At 31.0% G+C, this 12028-nt stretch overlaps 1 long non-coding RNA gene across 3 annotated transcripts in view; it reads left to right on the top strand.

Moving 5' to 3' along the window:
- The window catches only part of LOC129219277 (uncharacterized), an 87221-nt gene extending 77641 nt beyond the window's left edge, over positions 1-9580 (top strand). For all 3 annotated transcript variants that reach the window (XR_008580396.1, XR_008580395.1, XR_008580394.1), the window contains 2 exons: positions 934-1054; positions 6585-9580. This is a non-coding gene — a long non-coding RNA (uncharacterized LOC129219277). The remainder of the gene's footprint in view (positions 1-933; positions 1055-6584) is intronic.
- Positions 9581-12028: the final 2448 nt, after the last annotated feature.

The raw sequence follows: 12028 nt of genomic DNA, 5'->3' as shown, positions 1-12028 counted from the left end.
TTATGTACACAATTTTCCTTGAAGAAACATTTAGACATAAATTAGACTTACATTCTTTATCCTTGAGTATTTTGAGGTGTCACAAACACTTGGTAATAATTTCATTTAGTAAGTATGGCTTGTTTAAGGAAAATAATTGATTTACTAATATCTAAACAATGAATACATAAAAAAAAGTGATTGTGCTAAATAATGTTTCCTAAACAGATATACAAAATAAAACAAATAATCATGATCTGAAAATTTTGACACTTCTCCTTTTTTTATATAATTTATAGTTTTGGTTCCTAAATTTGAAAATAAAATAAATAAATAAACCATAAAAAGTGCCCCCCCCCCGAATCGCCGCCACTGCATTTGGTAAATAGCTTCAGGATTATTTACATTGTTCTGTTGTGAAAGTATTATTCTGAGAAGGTAACTACTGAAGAACATCAAAGTGTAACAATGTTGTATAACATTTTGAACAGATAATTCTAATTCTCTGAGAAATCATACATGTTGTATCTCTTAGGACTAGACGTGAAGGTCTAATTGCTTCAAAATGTCTACCAGCAACATAATCTGGTTTTTTTTTTTTTTTTTTTTTTTTTAATTTTCATTGTAGAAGGGGGAAAGGTAACTGCCCTCCCATGAATGCACACATGTGCATTAGCATTTTTCAAAAATGATAGGCTATACTTAATTCTTATCTGTTCATTAATTTATTTTTAATAATTGCAAGTTTTAAAATTAAACCAATGAATTTCAATAAAGGCATTTCTAACTTAAGTTTATTCTTAATGCATTGCATTTTTAAAAGTACTTAATATACATTTTAACTCATTAATCAATAAAGTTTATGTAATTTTATGCTCACTCTTGTAACTATCAAATTTTTCACATTTGTGGGAATTATGTTTTACTTCTTAACAGTTTATTTGAAATTTTCAGACATTTTCCTGGATGCTGGTATCAGATGAGATAGTTAATTGCTAAAAACATGCCCGATGAAATTTTTATGTATATATGGATCAACAACACCCAAGTGTATTTATTCTATGCATTGGTGAAGGTATTGTTATTTATGGTTTGAATTTTTTTATGCTGATGCACTTTAGAACCTTTTATTTAATGTATCCAAAGTCAAAGTGCTTTGACTTATCTAAATACAGTGGTAATAAAATTAAATTTGTTTTTCTGTTAGTTTTTTTTTTTTCGAATGAAAGCATTTACAGCATTTCCACTGCCATCACACTGGTTGCTCTTTGAAAAGCATTGTTTTTTCGTAACTCATGTCTTAACACTAGAAAGACGGCGTTTTGCGTATACCTAGAAAGACGAGCAGCGGTCACTTTGACCGCCATAGTTAAAAGATTGGAAATTTCCTCTTTTCGGGATTTTCAACCATAGAAAAGATTTGTTTCATCATATCAGATTTTAATGTAACAATTTAATCGTAATATAGTCTGCAAATAAGTCTCAGATAGCTTTTTTTAATTTTATGTTCGATCAAGTGAAATACACATGCTTTACACAATTGGCATTAAAAAAGAGCAAATTTGTACAAAAAAGAGGAAGTTTTTTTAGCATGTAATAGCTAACAAGTACTATAATCAACCATGCATGTGTTTGGTTTAAAAAATATCTTAATATCGCAAGATACCGTACATTACTATCTTTTACAGTATTTCGAAATAATTACGTTATCACATCACCTGTATGTTAGCCATTAACAGTTTTCTTTTTTTTTTTGGCAATTAGAACAAATGCTCGTAGTTTTATTTCCGCATAATTTATTTTCACATTTTTTTAATCTTTTTCCTGTGGTAGATACTTATTTATATGCAGCAAAATTGATCAGTGGTGGTGTTTTGGAGGAAATTGGAGAAATAGGAGTTCTGTTTTTGAAATTGTCCCCTTTTTTTCGGCGTCGGTCCCTTTTCCCTTTTTCTTTCACTACTTTTTATATTTTGAGCTTCAGTTTTTATTAGCGAGGTTTTTTCTGATTCTAACTCAGAAGAACAATCCTTTTCTGCAAATCTTGGCTCCGAAAAATATTCGCAATAATATCATGAAAGCAAAATATTCTCATCGCTAGGCATATATTTCTCTTCAGATAAGTCAGACTGTTCATTCGAACCATCTGTTTTAGATCTGCAACAGTTTCAGGAGTTAATGTTCCCATAATTTTTGCTTGTCGTCAACGGTTCTTCTCGATATCATGAAGTTAATTATGTGATCAAACACTTCATTATCACCGAAGAAAATAAACATCAATGATTCAAACAAAGCACATGTTTTGTGCACAAAAGAATTCCAGCAAAGATTTTTGGAATTTACCTCTGTTTATATTTACTTCTTTTTAGACCCAAAGTAATTTCACGTGTCCAGTCACATGCTTTTCAAATTTACCTTTCTCAACTTTGCCCCCTGTGCAGATAGCAGAAAACTGAAACTATGCAACCAGCAGGTGTTTCGCATTTTCCTAACAGTTGAAAGAATTAAACCTCACCAGCAGGTACTACTCCAGCTCAAAAGAACATTACTCACCCTGACAACTAACAATAGTCCGTAGTACACACAACTGATAAGAGAAAAAAGAAGAAAACGGATGCATAAAGAAAGGTTCCCTTAGCGGTCAAAATGACCGTAGTCAGTCTTTCTAGGTATAAACATTTATAGCGACTATAATAATAATCCTAAAGGGAAAAAAATTACTGTTGTAAGATCTTAATAAATACTTAGGAAAAGTCAATGAAGGAAAAAGAATATGAAAATTAAACGCAGCAAATATGAGCATTTGAAAATCGTTTGCGGTCAAAATGACCGCTTCCGTCTTTCTAGTGTTAATGTTTAATCAAACTAAACCAAGAGAAAGTTACTAGTGTTTTCTGTGAAAGTAATGTGTTCCTGTAAAATAACATTTTTTTTTTAATTTTTAGTAAAATAACAATATTTATTGATATAAATAAATTACAAATATTTCAATGCTCATGTTAGATATTTTAGCACAAGAAAACTAACTTAAATTTATTGCGAAATTTTGCTGCTTGTACTCAATCTGCAATGGGCAAAAAAAAACAGGATTAAAATATACAAAAAGTATCTTTCATTCCCAAACTCTGTTGGCCATTTTGACAAAAGTAATACTATACGTTCTCGGCAGCAAAGACTAGTACTCAGGATTCATTTAATTTGAAAAAGAGGCAATAAGTTGAGGATGGATTCTTTCTACTCACATTTGCTATCTCTGTCTTTTTCAACGTTACTTTTGAAGAACTGCTGATAACATTATTTTGCATTTCCAATTTGCATCCTTTTATTAATGGGTTCCTTCCCCTATTTTGATAAAATCAAAGCAGACCTAACAAATGCAAAGCATGCACAAATTTGCGAAAGGTTATTATGCATTTCTTACATTAAAAAAATTGCATGTCTGAACAATCCTTTACTGTCTATATTTTTTATCTCAGAACGCTTGTCAGTAAAAAAATTTCTTCTGTTGAATTTTGTATCAGAGGAGTATGTATACTTTCAGCAATTTAACTCCTGCTCAAAAGATTCATAAAATCAACAAACTAAACCCAAAATAAATTTTCTGACTTTGGGAGAGTTAGTGGCTGATGTGTCACTTCCACATTTAGTGTTGTAGTCACATCTTTTAGCAGTATTAAAATAACCTTTGTAATGCGGGGAAAAGATTCAAGTAGAATAAACATATTAACAATGTCTTCTCCAGACATTTTTAAGAGGGTGCTGCATCAATAGCTTACATAGACTCCTGTGCCCCCCCCCACAAGGCTTATGAGTGACCCTCCCCCCATAAGAATTTTTTTTCAACTTTAACATATTGTTATTTGTTCAAGAACGTGTGCCCTCTTACTGTGCTGTGAAGGTGCTATGTACGCCACTGTGCTGCACTTTGCTAGGTTTAAGATAACCTTCAGTGTGTCCTGCCCTCTTTTTTGCAGAACTCAATGTGCTTTTTTTGTCCATTTGAAGTGAAAACAACGCTTGATCACACAAGCAAGTCTTGATTCATGAAGAGTAACAATTCAAATAGGCCTGCCTTGAAATGTAACTCCCTTATTTCATTTGTTCAGTAGAACGGTATGGGAAAATTATCCCGTCTCCCATCTTTTCGAGGAAAGAAAAATCATAAATAATCAGAATCCTTCACTTAAGACCTACTTTCAGAGAAAATCAGAAAGTGTCCTTCTCATTGAATTGGATTGTCCTTTTGTTAGGAAATATTCCCGCTTCTTTTTATCTATACTAATCAGGGTTGATGTTTGGTTATAGAAATTCATTATAACTGGTAAAAACTGGCTGAAACTAAAAAATATTTAATAGTTCTATTGATAAATAAGCCACATTCATTTATGGAAACTGAAAAATGTAATTCCACTTCATTATTGTAAAACAGAAACCGATTGCTGTTGCCCTTGATTTAGTTTAGAAAGAGAATTGTTTTGTTGTACATGCTTTTAACATTGGAAAAATCCAACAAAGGAGACACCCCGAACAGAATCTTATGGATGTTTTTCATTCACAGTGTTTGAGATTAAAATTATCATGTGCTCAAGAAGATAGTAAAAGAATTTTACTTGACAATATTACCCCCGATTTTGTACCTTGTGTCAGAGTTTCTTAAATTGAGGCTAGTAGACCACTGGCAGTCAGCAAACTTATGCCATTGGGTCTTTTGTGCTGGTCTACTAAAAAGTCCAAATTAAATAAAAATAATTGCATTCATATTGAGTTGATCATAATGTGTAGCTGGAGTAGGTAAGTATTGATATATAATTAAAAGTAATTATATATCGATAGTTGGCAGTGAAGGCAGTATCTGTGATCTTCATTTCACACATCTTTCAGATTGAATGTGAAGTGGGGAAGGGAATATAAATGTGTATCCTGGCAAACAAAACATATATAAAATCAGGGCTTGAAACTCATAGTGTTTCACTAGTCTCAGACCAAAAAACATCCATTGAAGTAGCAGAATATTAATTTTGGTGGTTCATGAGACCAGCTAAGTTTTATTTTTTTTTTTTTCTTTTAAAAATTGTGAGCATCATAATTTTTATGAATCTGTTAAAGTTTATGCCTTTATTTAAAATGTTTAGGTTTTCTTTTTTGTAAGAAAAGATTGGTTTTGAAATTTCCAGAGCATTGTAACATTGTTTTTACCTCTTGCTTTTTGTCTGTTGAAAACTGCTAATTGACTCATGTGTCATTATACTTTATTTTCAGCTTTTTTCTTAATTTTTTTTTTAAAATAAAACCAAGACTTGAGATTGGATAGCTAAGCATTTGTGTAGACCCATTAAATTTTGTAGTTACTCGCCTATAGAACCAGTGTCATATTTTCTTAAATTTCTACCCTTGTGTAAAAAAAAAAAAAAAACACTCACAACCACATAGTAGAATATAAGATTTATATATATATATATTATATGAAAAGGGTTTTAGATTGGGGGGAGGGAGGTTTGCAAAGTCTGTACATTTTGCTGGTGGAGGTAAACAGTGAACTTTGAGAACCTGTCCCTTCTTGCATTATAACTTTGGAAAACAAATCATGTCCCTATTTTCTGAAATATATTTTTCCAGTCAAGTTTTGACAACTCCCAAAGCTGCTACATGGTGATCCAGTTTTAAAAATACATTTGATGAAAGTTTCACAAATCTTGTTTGCTTCTTAATTGGCTATGCCTGCTGGAGTTGAGAGAATCTTCTCAAATTTCTCATCTTTGCACACATAAAAGAGAAAAATTGTTTAGGTCTTCAAACAACATTAAAACTTGACTTTTACTATAGGCTACTGCAGACAGCAAGCAACCGAGCATTTGATTTTGAATGATGATAATATTGTAAATAAACTGTACTTTAATTAGCATTTAATTGTTTTTCCTATGCTATCTGATATACATAACAGTAATAATATATATATGTGATAAATTTACTTTAATGTCATTTTCCTAGTTTCTGCCACAAACGGTTTTAACCACTGCTGCAGAAACCTGCTAGCCCTGCTAATGAACATGCATGTGTAAAGTGAGGGAGAGAAGAAAAAAATTGTTAACTCACACCCAGGGGATAGCAAGTTTATTTTTGGCTCTAATTTAAAGTACATAGTGTGGTGGAAACCATATAATATTTATGAAAACAAAACTAAGATTCACTGAAATTGCCGTGACGGCATTGTAATGAATTGGGATACATGTCTTTTTGTAGTATAAATGTATAAGTTAGAAATAAAATACCTTAACACTTCTGATTATTAGTTAATTCTCATAGAAATTCCATATGATGCCAAATATGGTTGCTCATTATGTAAATATGTCCTAAATTTTTCTTTCGAAATTGTTTCATGTGCATTTGTATCCAGGTGAATTAAGAGTAGACAATGTTTTTTTTTTTTTTGTCATCTGTATAATTGGGTTAATGAAATAACTTCAATATTTGTTCTACTGCAATTGTAAATAAATAATCTGCTCATAATTTTATACAACATGATTTCTCTTGAAGTCAATATTGTTTCAACAAATGAATTTATGCACATATATTCCGCCATTAACATGTTTTATTGTATTTTTCAGGAAAGCTTTCTTCCAGTGCATATTTGTCTTGCATCTTGATTTATATTTAAAAATCCTGGTGAAGCTACTTTGAGGATTGTCCATGTTATGTATAAAATTAGCATCCTTTGAAGTGCTATTCCAGGAAAATTCAGTGCTGCTCATGGACCGACAATACAGAAGAATAATATTCAAGCATTTATGCATTTTTTATATCTATTAGTTGCATACATTTGTTATCAGTGTTATATCACTGCATTATGTACTGTAGTATCTGGTTTTAATGCAATGTTAATGCCTGTAGTAGAACTGATTTTAATGTTGAAAATAGACATGCTAAAAGATGTTTTCAAAAAAAAAAAAAAAAAAAATGCTGCTCTAATTTTTTTATTTTGTATTGAGTTTCTTCTTTTAGCAATAGTATGAAGGAAATTTCAATGGTTTTTATTTTATTTTTTTTTTTTTTTTGAAAGTTTTAATCAATATCCTTTGCATTCATGCATAAATCTGATAAATATTTTTCTATGTGAAGCAAAAGTTATTCAGTGGCATAGTTTACTTTAGTTATTTTCTTATTATATGTATTTTTTCCCCTGCTGTTGATGTAGAATACATACTTTTCTCCTCTAAAAGCTGTTCCACACTCATTCTTATGCATTTGAGTTATTTTAAATGCTTCTGTTAAGCATTAATATCTTATGAGTTTAAAGCATTACTTTTTTGAATGTATAGAAACATTTTGTCCGCAAAACTAAACTAATTTGCCTGTAAACTGTCTTTTGAGTTAAAATGTAGTTCATAAAGTATAGGGTATAATGCTCCTTTGATACAAAATGTACTTCTCAAATTTCGCTCATATAAAAGTACTTTAATGACCTAATGCTCAGCCTCATAGTTGACTTTATTATTTTAAGTATGATTTTTTTCAATTTATGGAAACACAAGCATGATTGAAATTTAACAAAAATGTAATGAATATGTTTGTTTTAGTGCAGATGAAATGACTTGATTGCAATCTGTAACTTACTAAAAATTAAGTTTTTTTATAACCTCTACAACTTGCGCATCGTCGTAATTATATATGAAAAATTTAAAATTTGTTAGAACTGCAAAGCTTTTTGTTGCACTCCATTTTTAGAGGTTTGAGGTAGCTGATCCAGGTCCTTCTTTGAATGACCCTTTATAAAATATTGTGTGCTACCTCAATTTGGCAGCACTTACATCTTTCTTCAGACATACAATTAGATATGAACAATACTCTTGCAGGGTTGCCAACTGCTCTGCGAAAATAGCAAAACTCCTCAGCTCCGCAAAGAAGTTCTTTTGCTCCGCATTTCTTGGCTGAGTGCGATTTCTAGCGATCGAGCAATCACCCCTTCACCTTTCTTCTGCCGTGATCTTCCATTCAGGATTTTTGCTGATGCATATACTCTTTCAAAAGCTAGAAAAAAGTTAGACACTTCGTCGTATCGTGGGTGGGAGGGGGAACGGCTTAAAAGGGACGTTGCAAGCATTAGCGCTAATGCATTTCAAAATCGATTGCAACCCCTCCCGTAACACTAGCTCATTATTGTCTACTATGCCAGTATACCACATAAACCTTCATAACCTTTTGTAGACTATTATTTTCAACCATTCTTATATTTTATTTTTTGCTGAAGACTTGTACACTCATCATTGCCATGTCCATTTTTCGACCAAGTTTTTACAAGCGATCCACGCTAATACCCATTCACCTTGCATGGGAAATTAAAGATGCTTATACTTAAAGCATGACATAATAGTGTTTAAAGCTGTTTTATTAATTTAAATATGATTATTTTTATTGCTAGTGCTTAAAATGATTATCAAGGCTCTAAAACAATTTACGATAAGTGGTGTTAGTTTTTTTTTTTTTTTACTGATCTTGATTAAAAAAATACCGACTTGCTCTGCAAAATTTCAAAATGCTCCTCAAAATCACTACAGATGCTCCTCAAATTGTTTCTCCAAGGTTGGCAACCCTGCACCTAGTAATGCAATACATTAAACATCTTACTTCAAGAACCCTATCATTCATTCTCTACGAAAAGTTTTTGCTTGAGAAACTTTTTAAGTTATATAACATATATTTGTGATACATACATATTTGATACTTTACATTGTCAACCTAAAATGGATTCCTAGAGAGGTAAGAAGCATTGAATCGGAAACAGTGGATTGTGGGATATTTGAGGATATTAATATAGTACAAAGGTTGGGAATAAAGTAGTGGCAACATAATACAGAAGGTAATAGAAAATCAGGCATACTGAAATATAATATGGAAGCACTGAGGTGATGCTATTGTGGTTATTTATAGGGCAATAAACGAGATCTAGTTAGCAGAGGTATTTTTATAGTGTTGAACTACACTATAAAAATAGTAAGTTGGAACTGTTGTTTCTACCATTCTAAAGTATATTAACAAAAGATGATCAGTGATTGAATTAAGATAGGGTGGCCCATGTAAAAATGGCTGAATTTTGTTAAGAAATGTGTGAAGAATGTGGAGAGAATATTACAGTGTGTAAGATGGTTGCTCAATGGGTCAGAATGTTTTATGTGGGTTAAATGAGACTGACTTTACACTGCACAGGTTTTCTGTAAATTTCTCAGCATTAGATTATCCTCATTGTCTGAGATGCTATTCAGAAGCATCCATTTCATAATGTTGTATATTAGAAACTTTTATAATGCTGACTTATGTAACACAATTCTCTTCAAACAGCATAAATTTTTTCGGAAGAAAGCAGTAAGTTTTACAGTTAAAAAAAGCCCTCTGTTTGGCTTTGCAAACATAAAAATTGTTAGTCAAATTAAATTTTGAAACAATTTTTCATCTTTCCAAGTAATTCAAAGCTTTTAAAGGAAAATTAGTTTTCACAAAAAAAAAATAATAATAATAACATCGCTCTGGAAAGTAGCTCTTGTGCGAACTATGAAACTATGAAGCTAGCATTAGTACAGGATAATTCACTTACCTTCTCTTTTTGATTGTGAAGCATATTTATTTGAATTACAATATATATATATATATATATATATATATATATATACAGTGCAGAACCTTTTATCCGGGAACCAATAAACCGGGAAACCAGAAAACCGGCAACTTTTTCCCTACTTTCCCGTTATTTTTTTAAAATAAGCAATTTTGGCAATTTTTGAAAAATTAAGCTTTTTTTTTCTTTTTTTGAAATACCAAAAAGAATATGAATGATTTCTTAATAAACAACATATTACTCACGCATAACTCGAGAAAATGTTTGCAAACACTAACTTAAAATGGTTATCCTTTATGCGGGTCAAAATTTCCGAAATATTTTCTTGAACTAAAAAGTACATTCGTAAGTTTGAAATTTTCGTGTTTTATTCTAATTGATAGCTAAGGAAATGAATATTGTCGCATAAAAAGCGAATTTTTTTATACACATAGTAGAAATTTGCAGATTTAGGTTCAAAAACTTATTTTTTGCCCTTCCCTTCATTTTCTTTCGTTTTAAAACATCGAAAAGTGGTGGATTTTTTTTTCTTTTCCTAACAGAATGTGAGGGTCTCATGTATTATGAATAACTTAAGTTTTTTAGTGTTTAAATTATTCTCACAATAATAGTTTTTTATATTTCGATATTCATAAGCATTTCTGAACTGTTTTCTTCTTATTTTAATATGCTTAATTATTTATTATATAGTAATTTAAATTTTACAAACAATCGGCCAATAGCGCTTTTTAGCAATCCAGTAAACCGGGAAATTCAGATATCCGGGATAGCGATGGTCCCGAACTTCCCGGATAATTGGTTCTCTACTGTATATATATATATATATATATATATATATATATATATATATATATATATATATATATATATATATATATATATATATACTATTGTATAATTAGTGCTTGAATACTTATTGCAATTAAAACTTATTCTGAAGTGCAATGTATAGATATATTCTGAATATTAGTATATTAGTTTCAATATTTGTGAAATAATCTATATAATGCCAAACTTGTATAACATAAAAGCTCTGGATCTTCTGCTGTGTTCGTGCTTTGAGCATTAGGGTGCTCTATCACTGTCATCAATAATTAGAACCTTGCCAGTGGTACGCTATATCTTCATAACATTTGGGGGGGGGGGCTTACAGTACTAAGCTTGCTAATGTTTATGGTCTGACAAATTCCAGATGCTGTTTTGTCTGGGTGACAAAAAAATACTTGAGTGATTAGTTCTTTCAGACAGAATTTTCCTATGCTTCTATTCACTGAATTTTCTATGGACTGCAAAATTATTTGTCTAGTGCCGAATTTTTTTTCCTAACTCCTAAGATTTTGGTTTTTGTTGCTCTCTGCCAATGATTATATTGAAAGATGTATTATAATTTTACTTCTAAGGTTATTGGAGGAGGGGGGGGCAGAATCTATGTTGCCACTCTTTGTGGAAACCTTTGTATACATGCAGGGAAATAACATGTAAAATCTTGAAAAACTGGGTAATGAGTGAGTGAAAAAAGTAGTGCATTCACAGAATGCAGAAACAATAGTTTGGGTGCAGTTTTTTTCAGTGAAGGTAGACATATGTTAATCATAATGTTAATTATAGTAGAACTAATATAATTTTGAGACGAGAGTACATTCAAACCTGATTTAAGGCGGTCTCTTTATGTGTTTTTTTGTACGGTCTATGAAAATTTCACACAAATTAGGACTCAATTGACTAACCTATCTTTAAAATGAGTTCTTGTAATTTTGAGCACTTTTTTTAATGCGATTTCTCTTTATGCGGTCCCTATCTACTGCCCAAAAACAGGTGTGAGTGTACAATATTATAAGTGATCAGCCATGTTAAACATTTTGTTGAATGTTAAGAAGGATAATGTGTGTGAAATGTCACTTAAGTAATATGCTTTGGGTTAAATGTTGTTTGGTCAACTATGTGCATAATTTTTGAAAAAATGTTGGTGGAATAGTGTTTACTGGTTGTCATTATTAACAAAAACACATTTGTTGTATTTAAAGCGCTATGTAACATTCTTCGCCCAATATGTTAACTGATGTAGTTACTGATTTCTTAAACATCTAATATTGAACAGCAAAGATGATGATCTATCTTTTAAATTTAAATTTCCATGATATTCAGTGAAAGGAGATTGATAAACTATCTAGAATACTTTAACTTTATTAAAACATTTAGAATTTGAATAAAAACTATAACATGCACTAAGTAAAAAACCTAGTAAACAATTTGTTGTACAATAATAGAGACTCTTAAGTATATTTAATGCCATATTTACCTACTCTCAGGAGTGAGAGCAACTATGCTCATATCAGTCAAAAACTGATAAATGGGAAAGAAAATCCAACTTTTTTTTCCCACTTATTATGCAGGTACAGTTGCATAGAACTCCATTAGCCTGAATATTCATAGACCCCAAAG

The sequence above is a fragment of the Uloborus diversus genome, chromosome 3 (assembly GCF_026930045.1).
Source record: "Uloborus diversus isolate 005 chromosome 3, Udiv.v.3.1, whole genome shotgun sequence".
Taxonomy (NCBI): Eukaryota; Metazoa; Arthropoda; class Arachnida; order Araneae; family Uloboridae; genus Uloborus; species Uloborus diversus.
Note: the sequence above shows the minus strand (reverse complement) of the source record. Positions and strands in the feature narration are given on the sequence as shown.